The sequence below is a fragment of the Octodon degus genome, unplaced genomic scaffold (assembly GCF_000260255.1).
Source record: "Octodon degus isolate 3935 unplaced genomic scaffold, OctDeg1.0 scaffold00166, whole genome shotgun sequence".
NCBI lineage: Eukaryota > Metazoa > Chordata > Mammalia > Rodentia > Octodontidae > Octodon > Octodon degus.
The window spans coordinates 5,939,208-5,950,835 of NW_004524742.1; the positions used below are offsets into that span (position 1 = coordinate 5,939,208).

Below are 11,628 nucleotides of genomic sequence, written 5' to 3' on the forward strand. Positions count from 1 at the left end.
AACAAAGAACATACCTACCTACTTTTTTTGATGGGGTGAGAGGCTCAATTGAGGGAGGAGCCCTACAATACCAGAGTTAAATAATAACACTATTTTTATAATAAAAACCTTTATCAAAATTTTACCAAACGTGGGACAGCCAGATAGCACAGTGGACTAAAGCGTCCACTTAGTCCTGGTTGTGCTGTGCCGCTGCAGGCCCCACCCCCAGGGCATGCTGAGACTGCAGCAACTGAGACTGGGCATGGTGGCACCTGCCAGTAATCCCAGCGCTTGGGAGGATGAAAACAGGAAGATCACTACAAGTCCCATCTGTGTATCGAGACCCTGTAGACCCTATACTAAAATACAAAAAGAAAAAAAAAAATCCGATTGTCATGCATAGTCTTCCCCTTTTTACAGATGAGGAAAATGAAGCAAATGCAAAGATACTGTTGGCCCTGAGATCAACAACAACAAAAAAGTGGTAACAGTCAGAGCTGGGTCCCAGGCATCTTGTTTTTATTACCTACATTCTGAAGGAACTCACTTTATTACCTCCTAATTAGCATGAGAGATTAGTGACTATATAGAAAAAAAGTGGCACAAAGATCTAGATTGTCTAGTTCATGATTTGGGACACACATTTATTCTGTTCTTAATGTTTCTCAAATGCAAAATGGAATACTGTCCTAAAATATCAAAATGGCATATATTATTTCTCATGACATTACATAAAACTATAAATTTATATGATTATAGGGCTCTGGAAACAAACTGGACAAGACTGGAGACCAGATATGGTCACACGAACCATGACCATATCTCTTTGTATTTTATTTGAGATAGGGTCTCACTATGCAGCTCAGGCTGGTCTTGAGCTCACTTTGTAGCCTGGGCAGGTGTCGAACTTGCAGCAATCCTCCTGCATTAGCCCCCTTTCCCCCAGTGCTGGGATTACAGGTGTGCACCACCACATCTGGCCATGACCATATCTTGTTATGCTTTCAATTTAGGCTAAATTTATCATTTAAAGCAGAACATTTCTGAGAATAAAAGAACGTGCTATTAAAAATTATACTGGGATAATAGGCATAAATCAGGTTTGTCTCAAGAAATCAGGATATGTGGTCACCCACCTCAGTTAAAATGTCTGCTTTCCTAGATCAATTTTTCTGTTTTTCTCTGAAAGTTATCAGCAATAAAAGAAGCAAACTACAGATATAACAACATGAACAAATCTCATATACATTATGCTAAATGAAAGACACCAGACTCGAAAGACTTCAAATTGTTTAATTTGTTGTTTAACTTTACTTTTGTATTATTCTAAAACATCAAAAATGTAGGTAAGGGCTGGTGAGATGGCTCAGTGGTCTAAAGTACCTACTTGGAACGAGCTTGGGAAAGCACAGGGACCATGGTTCAATCCCCCGGCACCACATGCCAGCCAGCCCCGCCCCCTGGTGGGCTGAGCTGGCCACACACACACACACACACACACACACTAAATAAATGAATGTTTAAAAAAAAAAATGTAGGTAAGAAAAATGGCAATGGTTGTCAGGGCCTGGAGGCAAGGAAAAGTTGATTACAAAGAGACAAGAGGAAACTCCTTGGATAGATGGACATGCTCTGTATCTTGAAGGTGGTGGTGATTACACAACTGTGTGCATGTCAAAACTCACAGAAATGATACCTCAATAATCTGATTAAAATAAATTTGGCAGCAGGCACAGTGATACATACTTTCATACACGGATAAAGGTGAGGCAGGAGAACTGAAAAATTGAGCTTAACCTGAGCAACTTAGCAAGACCCTTATCTCAAAATAAAAAAATAAGGGCTGGGCATGTAGCTCAATATAAAGGCTCTGGATTCATTCCCCAATATACCTCAAAAAATGAGAGGGCTGGGGAGATAGCTCAGGGGAACAGATGCCTGCCTGACAAGTGCAAGGTCCTGAATTTGATCCCTGGTACCACTAAAACCAAACACACACACACAGAGACACCTGGGGGGTACAGGCCAATGTTATCCTTGGCTTTACACAAAGATCCATGAGCACTAAGTATGTGCCTGACAGAACCAGGAAATTATGTCGCCCCAGGCCCACATTCCTTTTTTTTTTTTTTTAATACTGGAATTTGAGCACAGGATCTTAGCACTGAACTACATCTTCAGCCTTTTACAATTTTTTTTTTTTAAATTGAGATAATGCCTTCTCAAACCACTAAATAGCTCTAGTAGGGATTCTAACTTGTGTGCCTCCTGCTTCAGGCTCCCAGAATGCTGGGATTACAGGCAGGCACCGTACCAGGCTCTACTCTTTTCCTCCCGGGAGACCGGCTCACTCTTCAGCCCTGGAGGTTCCAGAAACATTTCTCAAAACTTCTGGAATATGTATTAGTTTCAACTTGTAACTACCAAGGCCTGACCCACAGGTTTTGTATGCTTCACTCAGCTGTGTGGGCTGGGGGGCTACACAGACCAGGACGATGGTGTCTAGTGTCCTTAATGTGCAATGAGTAATGTGTAAAGAGTCAATGTTCTCACTGGGAGGCAAAGCTTAATCTGCACCTACTGTCAGGCTCTTCCTGCGCTCTCTTAGTCCTCCAGAAAGCTTAACACTCATAACCACATGTATACTGACACAAAGTAGGTTGAAAACAGGTGTGTGTAGGGGGCTTTTTTGGGTCAGTCTCACTTTGTAGTTCAGGTTGACCTTAAACTCACTATGTAGCCCAGGCTGCCCTCAACTCCCTATGATCCTCCTGATTCGGCCCCCCAAGTGCTGGGATTAGAGGTGTGTGCTATCATACCCAGCTAAAAAATTAGGTTTAACCCAGTGTTCTCCAATTTGCCTTCCAAAACATCACCCCAAAGGCTGGTGTAGCTTAAAGGTCAGGGCCAACAGACCCAGGTTCAAATTCTCAATTTTCTCATGTCCTAATTATTCCCACATCCAAACAAATCTCATTTTTAAATAAAAAAACAAAGATGTTAGCTAAGCATGAGTACTGTACACCTGTAATCCTACCACTCTAATAAGAGGATAAGGCAAGAGGACTGCAAGTTGAACCCCAGCCTGGGTAACTGAACTACCTGGTGAGACTGTATCAAAATAAAAAATGAAAATAGGGCTGGGAATGTAGTTCTGTGCAAAGTCCCAAGTCCAATCCTCACTAATACAGAAAACCAAAACCAAAAACACCAGCCCAGAAAGATGTTTACATATTTACTCTGCCTTGCTCCAAAAGAATGAGAAAACCTGTAGGCAATAAAATTGTACTTTTTAATAGAAGAAAGAACTAGGAATAAGTTAATTGCCAAGCTGTTGAGAGAATTTATTTTTACATTTTTAGACAAGATCTCTGCAGTCCAAAGTGGCCTCAAACACACACTCCTGCCTCCACCTCTCAGAGTGCCAGGATTAAAGGTGTACATTACTCATACTCAGCTAAAATTTTAATCCCGGAGTGTTGGGATTAGCGGCATGAACCATTACACCCAGCTCTAATTTGCAACTTTGGGAGAGAATATTCTCACTGTCAAAATGAGTTCAAGAAGTAGTAGGCAAAGTCTGGTAAGAGCATTAATAGTGGAACATCACATAGAGACCAAGGGATCTAGTTTATGAGAATATGCCAAAAAACCTAAGCTTTTATAAAATGACATGGAGGGGAGAGGTAGGGACTTCCACACTGTTCAAAGCATCTCTGAATATGGAAAATATTAACTTCATAATATTAGGTTTGGTTTACTAGGTTTCTTCTCTCTGAAATATTACTTCGTGGCTGGGGAGATAGCTCAGTAGAATAAGCGCCTGCCTGAAATATTTCTTTACCTCCTCCAATTCGCCACAGCCTTTCTTACCATAATGATTAAATCTGCTCTGAAGTTGTTTTGATTCTTGACTTCAGTGATCTCCCCATTACCACATCCTTTTGTACTAACCTAATATTAAATAGTTTAGATCTTAAATAATTCAGGATTAAATATAAGGCACAAATGGGCACTAACTGATCCATGTATGTCCTCTCCTGCCAACTAGACCACAGAACTTCCCATGGCTAAGGACTGTGTTTCACCCTTAACCTACAACCTGAAAGACAAACTACTGTATTAGCTAATGTAAAAATCCACACATACCTTTCAGTAAACAAATGAGTACTATCACAAAGTACTAGCATTTTAAGGAATGTTTTAAACTATTAAAAGAAAAAGTATGTAGGGTTGGGGTGTAGCTCAGGGGCAGAGTGTCTGCCTAGCCTGTCTGAGGCCCTGCGTTCAATCTCCAACACTGTGCCCTCCCCCTAAAAGAGAAGGAAAAGAGAAAGAATATGTACATATTCAATGTGTATTAATTCAGCATTTACAATGCATCGAGAGAAGAACAAGCTATTCATAACCTATTCCTTAAGAAATTCATGGCTTATAAAGCAAGAATCTCAGGACATAAAATAATCACTGCAATACAGGGGAACAGGTAGTACAGGTTACTAGAAAAAGCAGTAGCACATCTAACCTGAGGGGTGGGGAAGCATCCAGAATACACCTCAGGTCTACCAGACTGGAGTCCTGATGACAAACAAGATATTATAAAAATGAAACGAATGAAAGCTCTCTAGTTATGCAACTCTTGTGTACTCTGAAATCATCTACAGCTTCCCACATTTCCCTATCTTTAGCTCTTCACCAGGAATACTTGTTCAATTTGGACAAGAAAGCAGAATCAGAGAGGTTGACAGGGAATTTTATAAAAGATGGATCAGGTTAACAACATCAAAGTTATCCTTACTATCACAAAAGAGACAACCAGACATTACTTGCCCCCTGATAGATGGCTCCTGACACACATAGGAAATGCTATACTACTAATATTATTAACATTCACGTTAGCAGTGATCACTTTGAGGGAATATAGAAGGGGAGGATGCAATTACAAAAATCTGAAAAATGGCAGTTGTGGGGACTCAGTTTCCTCAACAGATACTTGTAAAGAAAAAAGAAGAGTAAGAACCTATAAAGACACTTAAGAAATTATCAATTAAATACCACATAAAGGATATGGTACAGGGTCTCACTGCGCAGCCTGAACTCATAGTGATCTTCCTGTTTCAGCCTCCCCTGTGCTGGGAATAAGGCATGCACCTCCATGTCTGGTCTTCATGGCAGCTTAGCACGCCTGGGGTCAGCTGGTGCAGCACGGGGTGTGGTCCGTAGCTTGCCGGTCTGCTAAGCTATCTCCCTGGCCCTTATTCACTTTCATTTAAAATATCCCTAGGGCCGGGGATATAGCTGAGCAGCATAAGCTGCTGCCTGGCAAGCAAAAGGTCTCAAGTTCAATTCCCAGTACCAAAAAAAAATCCTTAATAATTACTGACATTTTCACAGAGATGAACTGTGAAGCTGAGGAACGATAGTATAGTTTTACTTCATGTTTTTCCTTACATCACCTATTGCATCTCAAGCTGAGCATGCCAATACATACCTATTATTCTAGCTTTGGGGAGTCTAAGGCTGGAGAATCACTAGTTAGAAGCCAGGCTATGCTATACAGCTAGCCTAAGGTTGGCCTGGACAACATAGGGAGTCTCAAAAACACAAAAATGGTCAAGGACATAGCTCAGCACCACAGCAACTGCCTGGCTTGTACAATGGTCTGAGTTTGACTCCCAGTACAGGCCCTATCTCAAAACAAAAATATAGCCAGGGATACAGTCAGCAGCAGCACAGTGCCTGCCTGGCAAGACCAAGGTCCTGAGTTTGACTCCCAGTAAAAAAAAAAAAAAAAAAAAAAAAGCATTTGGCCTTACATACAAGTATTGCCTACTTTAAAAATAAGCCAGGGTGGGCTGGGGAAGATAGATAGCTCAGTAGAATAAGCGCTTGCCTGGCAAGAGCAGGGTCCTGAGTTCAATCCCCAGTACTGTAAAACAAACAAACCAAAAAAAAAGTTTAAAAAAAGAATAGATTTTCTTAAGGGCCGACCAAATAGCTCAGCAGATTAAAGTGCCTGCAAGCAGGTACAGGGGCCAGGGACTCAATCCCAGGGCCTGCCCTGCTGGCCCCACCCCTGGGGTGCACTGACACAGCAATTGAGACTGGGCATGGTGGCGCGCGCCTATAATCCCAGCTCTTGGGAGGCTGTAAACAGGTGGATGACTAGTTCGATCTAGTAGCGAAAGCCTGAACACCCTGTAGACCCTTCCCCCGCCCACAAAAAAAGAAAAGCAGGTGGGGTGGGGGGGAGGCGCAGAGATAGCTCAGCAGTCTAAGGGCCTTTCTGGCAAGTGCAAGGACCCAGGTTTGAACCCTGATACCACATGCTGTGCAGGCCAGGCCCTGGAACCCCGGGCACACCAAGCTGGCCACCAAGACCGAGTGTGGTGACTCACTCCTGTAATTCCAGCACTGGGGAGTCTGAAAAAGGAGGATCAATACGAGTCCAAACTGCATAGTGAGCCTGTACCAAATACATTAAAAAAAAAAAAAATCCAGGTATGGTGGTACACATCTGTAATTGCAGCACTTGGGAGGAATGTGGTTTAATATCCTGTAAATGTTAGCTAATATTCAGCAGTACACAAGGATCATTAATAAAATCAGATTTGTTGTATGATTCCGTTATAGTAAATAAATTCTAAAAGTATATAAAGGAATACGAAATAATCAGAAAACTGTAAAATTCAATAAAAGGACCGCTCTAAAGCAAAAGAAAACCTTGTTATATAGGTTTTCACACATATAGCTGTCACACCAACTAGTAGTTTCCTACATATTCCTGCTCGTACTTTAAATTTCCTAACCTTTCTTGTTGTGAAATTCTCTAGTATCATATCAAGATTTACAGCAGGAAGAAACAAATAAGTGGTAATAATACAACGTTAAACATAGCAATATCCTTGAGAATTTATCCAGAAGTTTGGGGGAGGGAGACTGTTTAGGTAAACCTTCAAACAGAAAACCGAGGTTTAAAGCAGTTATTTAGAGTCATCTTAGAGAAGGCAACAGCTTCTAATCCACTAAGAATATCTTTAATTCTAATAAGATTAGCCCAGTGACTCAGTTCACTAAATATCAATGTGTAAAATTTATTTTTATAATGAAAGAATATTCAAAATATATGTTGGGCTGACCAGATGAAGTGACTCAATGCAGAGGAGGTAGAATTTATCCTAAATAAAAATTGTTTCCAAAAAAAAAAAAATATAGCTTATAAGGGCTGGCAAGATAGCTCAGCAGACTAAGTGCCTGCTTGGCAAGCACAGGGACCAGGCTCCAATTCCACTGAGCCAGGGACCAAGCCTGGGTGTGGTGTAATCCCAACCAGCGCTGGGAGGCTGAAAACAGGAGGATCACTAAGAGTTGCAGCTGTAGTGACACCCTGTTTACTAGCAAGCAGATTCTAAAAAAGGGAATGATTCCCTAAATATGACATTTCTTTCTTAGTGCTATGGTTTATTGTCCCCCTAAAAGCCTCATATAAATCATGGGGCAGTCACTGCTTGAGGAGCAGGGTGTGTGGCTCAAGGGGTGGGGCCTGAGAGGTGCGAACTGTTAAACTGGCTGGCCTGTGCTTTCTGAGGGATGTGGAGAGGGTCATCCTGGACACCACAGCGCCCCAGCCTCTCCTCCAGTGTCTTGAAACTTCCAGTAACTGTGAGCTAAATAAACCTTTCATTCCCTCATTTTGAGTGTTGGGTATTTGTCCCAGCAATGACAGAAGAGTAACTAATACACTCAGGAACATTTGGTCAAAAGTTGGTGGGAGTGTGGCTGCAGGAGTGGTTGCTAAAAAGGGCAACTAACTCAGATACTCAAAATGTATTAAGTACTTTCAATCCTAAAAGATAATGGTCAGCTAGGAAAGACTAGTAAGAGAAAAAACTATTTAAAAATGTCAATGTAAGGGTGGCTCAACTGTCGTAGAACATTAAAACTGTACCATATTTCTGTTGTCCTTTCAGATACATGATAGGCTTATATTTACAGATCGTCTTGAGGGTAGGTATGGTCATTTGACTTGATCTGGCCAATGAACTACAGACTAAGGCCTTTAATAGCCAGTTTGTTTGCTTAATTCTCATCATTTTACATCTATCAGGGATAATAGAGTAGAAGGTTAAGGCTCCATTCCTGTACAAGGACAACAAAGAGCATAACCCCAGACAACTCACATGCAACAAGAACCGAGAAGAAACAAACCTTTATTATTTTAAACCACTGAGATTTGGGGGTTGTTACTGCAAAATAACTTGGTCCATCATCCAGACTAATAAACCATTCAAGCAATGTTATGGGCACAAAATGATTTAGCCAGTAAGTACCATTAGGTGGTTTTTTACAATGTAAATTTCACACCACTGAATACATATATTTAATTTCCTTCTGATTATTAATTAGCATCCAAGCAGGTTTGTCAATAAGAGAAAAAACTTTATGAAGTTTTAAGGGCTCTTATCCCTCATGCTACTTTTTAGTGAACTGATAATTCACTCAAATAATGAATGCCACACTACAAATGTTTCCTGAGAAACAGTCCACCAACCTCTCTTTGACTAGAAACATACTTTCTAGGTTCTCATTATTATTTTAATGTCATTATTACAGAATTGCAGTTTATAAAGTTTATATTCATCTTATGGAATAGGTACATGTATAAACAGCTTTTTTTTTAATCCATTCTCTCTACCTTTTTTTTATGTTAAGCAATACTTTATTAGCTCAGTTCCTCCATGTACACAAAGAAACACAAAAGCATTTCTATCCTTAAAAATCCTATTAAGCCAATTTTGCACTTCAAATTAACCTTTCAACCTCATTTAGCAAACTTGGTAAAATTCAACATCACCATGGAAGGGAACATACTTTAGAAGAGTAACAAGATTGAAATAAAGCAAATTACCCATGTGTAATAAACTGGGCACATTCTTTAATATGGTATCCAATTTCCATTTGAAGTCTTTATCATCTATATTCCCTTTGAAGGCCACAAAAATTGTGGAATCCTCCACAACACTATCATTTTTTGTGTCATCATCTTCTAGCCCAGAGTCAAAATCCATCGCTGAGTCTTCCACTGTTGATGAACACAAGGAAGTATAGATGTCCTCTAGGTTTGGGAGGTCATCCAAAACCATGGTGAATATTATTCCAGAAGCATATGCCAAGTGGACAATGAGAAAACCGAAATATCTTGCTTAATTTTTGTCATTTATTCAGGTCATCTTCGAAGTCCAAACTAGCTGGCATTTTTAGGGCTTGTATTTCAAGGTAGCAGCCAAATCAAAATTCTGTTTAAGAATTCTCTGACCACTCAGAAAAGATAATCAGTAGGACTCCTCTCCATTCCTCCCAGGACCTGAGCACAGCCCCGGCCCTCCCAGGTGGGCCTCGCAGCGCTGGCCCAGGCCGTGCGTGCCTGCCATCCTCCGTGCGTCTGCCCACCCACCCTCGCGTTCACCCATCAGTCCCGGCCTCCCGGCCTCCTGCAGCCCAACCCGGTAGGGCCTCAGGGAGCCAGCAGGGAGGGGGATGGGCCGGATTGGGCCGGGGAGGGAGGGGGAGGGAAGGAGAAAGGGAGGGAGCGCGGGTGGGGGTGGGGCGGACGGGCCCCTCTCACTACCTTTTGTTTCCTTATTTTCTATATCAACTGTCCAGTAACTAATAATTATTAGCATAAGCCTATGGGGAAACACACCAAAAAAGACGCTAAAATGTGGAAGTCTCTGACTCTGGGTCAGGAATCTGAACTTTATCTGTAGGCAAAACAGACTCTGAAAAACTATGTATAGGAATTATACGGTGAAAAGTCACCCCTGGTTGGGCTGGGGAGATAGCTCAGTAGAATAAGTGCTCAGTAGGCAAGCGCAAGGACCTGAGTTCAAGTCCCAGTTCCGCCAAAAAAAAAAAGAAAAGCAAAAAAAAAAAAAAAAAAAAAAAAAAGTCACCCCTGGAACAAAAAGGCCAAGGGTGCTAGTTTTCAGCGACTGTCCCATGAATTAAAGGCCAAATTAAAATCAATAGAATCAAATACAAGGGCCAGGGAGATGGCTCAGTAGAATAAGCGCTTCCCTGGCAAGCGAAAGGGCCGGAGTTCAATCCCCAGTTCCACCAAAAAAACCACAAAGAATCAAATACAATAATAAGTATAGTGTTGATGACAACATTAAGCAGTATAAGGACTAGGCAGGGCACAGATCTTTGTATATATGAGTAAAGGGTACACTGAAATGTCAAGCAGGCACTAAGATCTGGTGATGGACAAAACTTTGTGATTAGGAGAAGCAAACAGGGTAGAAATTGCTAAATAGTTCTGAAAAAAAAAAAACTAAGTGAATAATGAATATTTCATTATAAGTTAGCATTTATTTATTTAGGTACCAGGAATCAAACTCAGGACCTCATGCTTGCCAGGCAGGCTCTGGCCCCAAGATAGCATTTGTATATCATAGTTGTACTCAGGCTTATATTCTGAATTCTTTCAGGGTACTTGGAGTATTTGTGCACTATTGTAGCAAACTTATCCTAACACAAAAAGAACCCAATCCTTATTTCTTCAATCATGTGGCAAATATTAAATGCACATCATGGGCTAATTACTATCCTAGGCACTGGGGAAACACCAGTATACAAGACAAAGATCCCTGTCCTCTTGATTATATTCTAGTATATTTACATTCCATTTTAAGAGTCCTTCCCCAAGCCTATTATACTGGAATAGCTTTTACAAATAAATGCCTTTAGAAGAAAGCATCTGCAATTAATTCACACTAAATGTGAAAGAGCAATAGCATCCCTCACTAGTGATGTCTCCTTGAGAATTTCAGGTTCACAGTTGGGAAGGACCCTGGAGATAAAATCAATTTACAGATGAGATTAAGCGCTTTGCCCAAGAAAACTCAGGTGACTGGCCTAAGCACACTTAGTTACCAGAGGAGCCAGGCTTAGGAGCTGTGACTCTGAGTATTAATATGTCTCCCCCTGTGAGCCCAAGCCTAGAGACTCTGTATCTAAGACCACTGAGAAGCCTAGCTAGGATGGGCATCTCGTGACTCATTCATTGGTAGTGGTATTCCTGGGAGACTTATTAAAGGCAAAAAGAATTTCAGGAAGTACTGAAAACTGAAGAAAACCGGTGGTTATAAGGAAAGGAAGCAACTAGGGAGACCTTTAAGAACATTCTTTACCCCATCTCTACCTTCATCAGGCTTCAAGGACAGATGGTAAAAAAGAAAAATAAAAGAAACAGTGACTTAAAAAAAGGGGGCGGGGGAGATGGCTCAGTGGAATAAGCACTTCCCTGGCAAGCACAAGGGTCTGAGTTCAATCCCTGGTTCTGCAAAAAAAAGAACAGGATGGTAAATTTAATAGCAACTTCTCCCAAGCTAATGGATATCAAAGTTGAGAAAATACTTAGAGATGAACAAGAAATATTTAGCACAATATTTGAACCTGCTACAGAAAAGTCTAATTTATCTTACCAATTTGAAAAGTTCATCTGTGATAGGCTCAAGATGTTTTTTTAAAGCTTTCCTAAGAATATTTCCCACAAAGTACCAAATTAAACTAATATTACCACTATCTTAGCCCATTTTCCACAGCAATTACAGAATATTATTGCCTGGGCATTTTTTTTTTTTT

General features: G+C 40.9%; 1 protein-coding gene and 1 long non-coding RNA gene across 3 annotated transcripts in view; one reads left to right on the forward strand and one right to left on the reverse strand.

Moving 5' to 3' along the window:
- The window catches only part of Katnbl1 (katanin regulatory subunit B1 like 1), a 54,343-nt gene that overhangs the window by 38,386 nt on the left and 4,329 nt on the right, over positions 1–11,628 (reverse strand). The gene's annotated exons all lie outside the window — the stretch shown is intronic.
- The window catches only part of LOC111813141, a 14,174-nt gene continuing 8,655 nt past the window's right edge, over positions 6,110–11,628 (forward strand). Inside the window, exon 1 of the long non-coding RNA XR_002818469.1 lies at positions 6,110–6,139. This is a non-coding gene — a long non-coding RNA (uncharacterized LOC111813141). The remainder of the gene's footprint in view (positions 6,140–11,628) is intronic.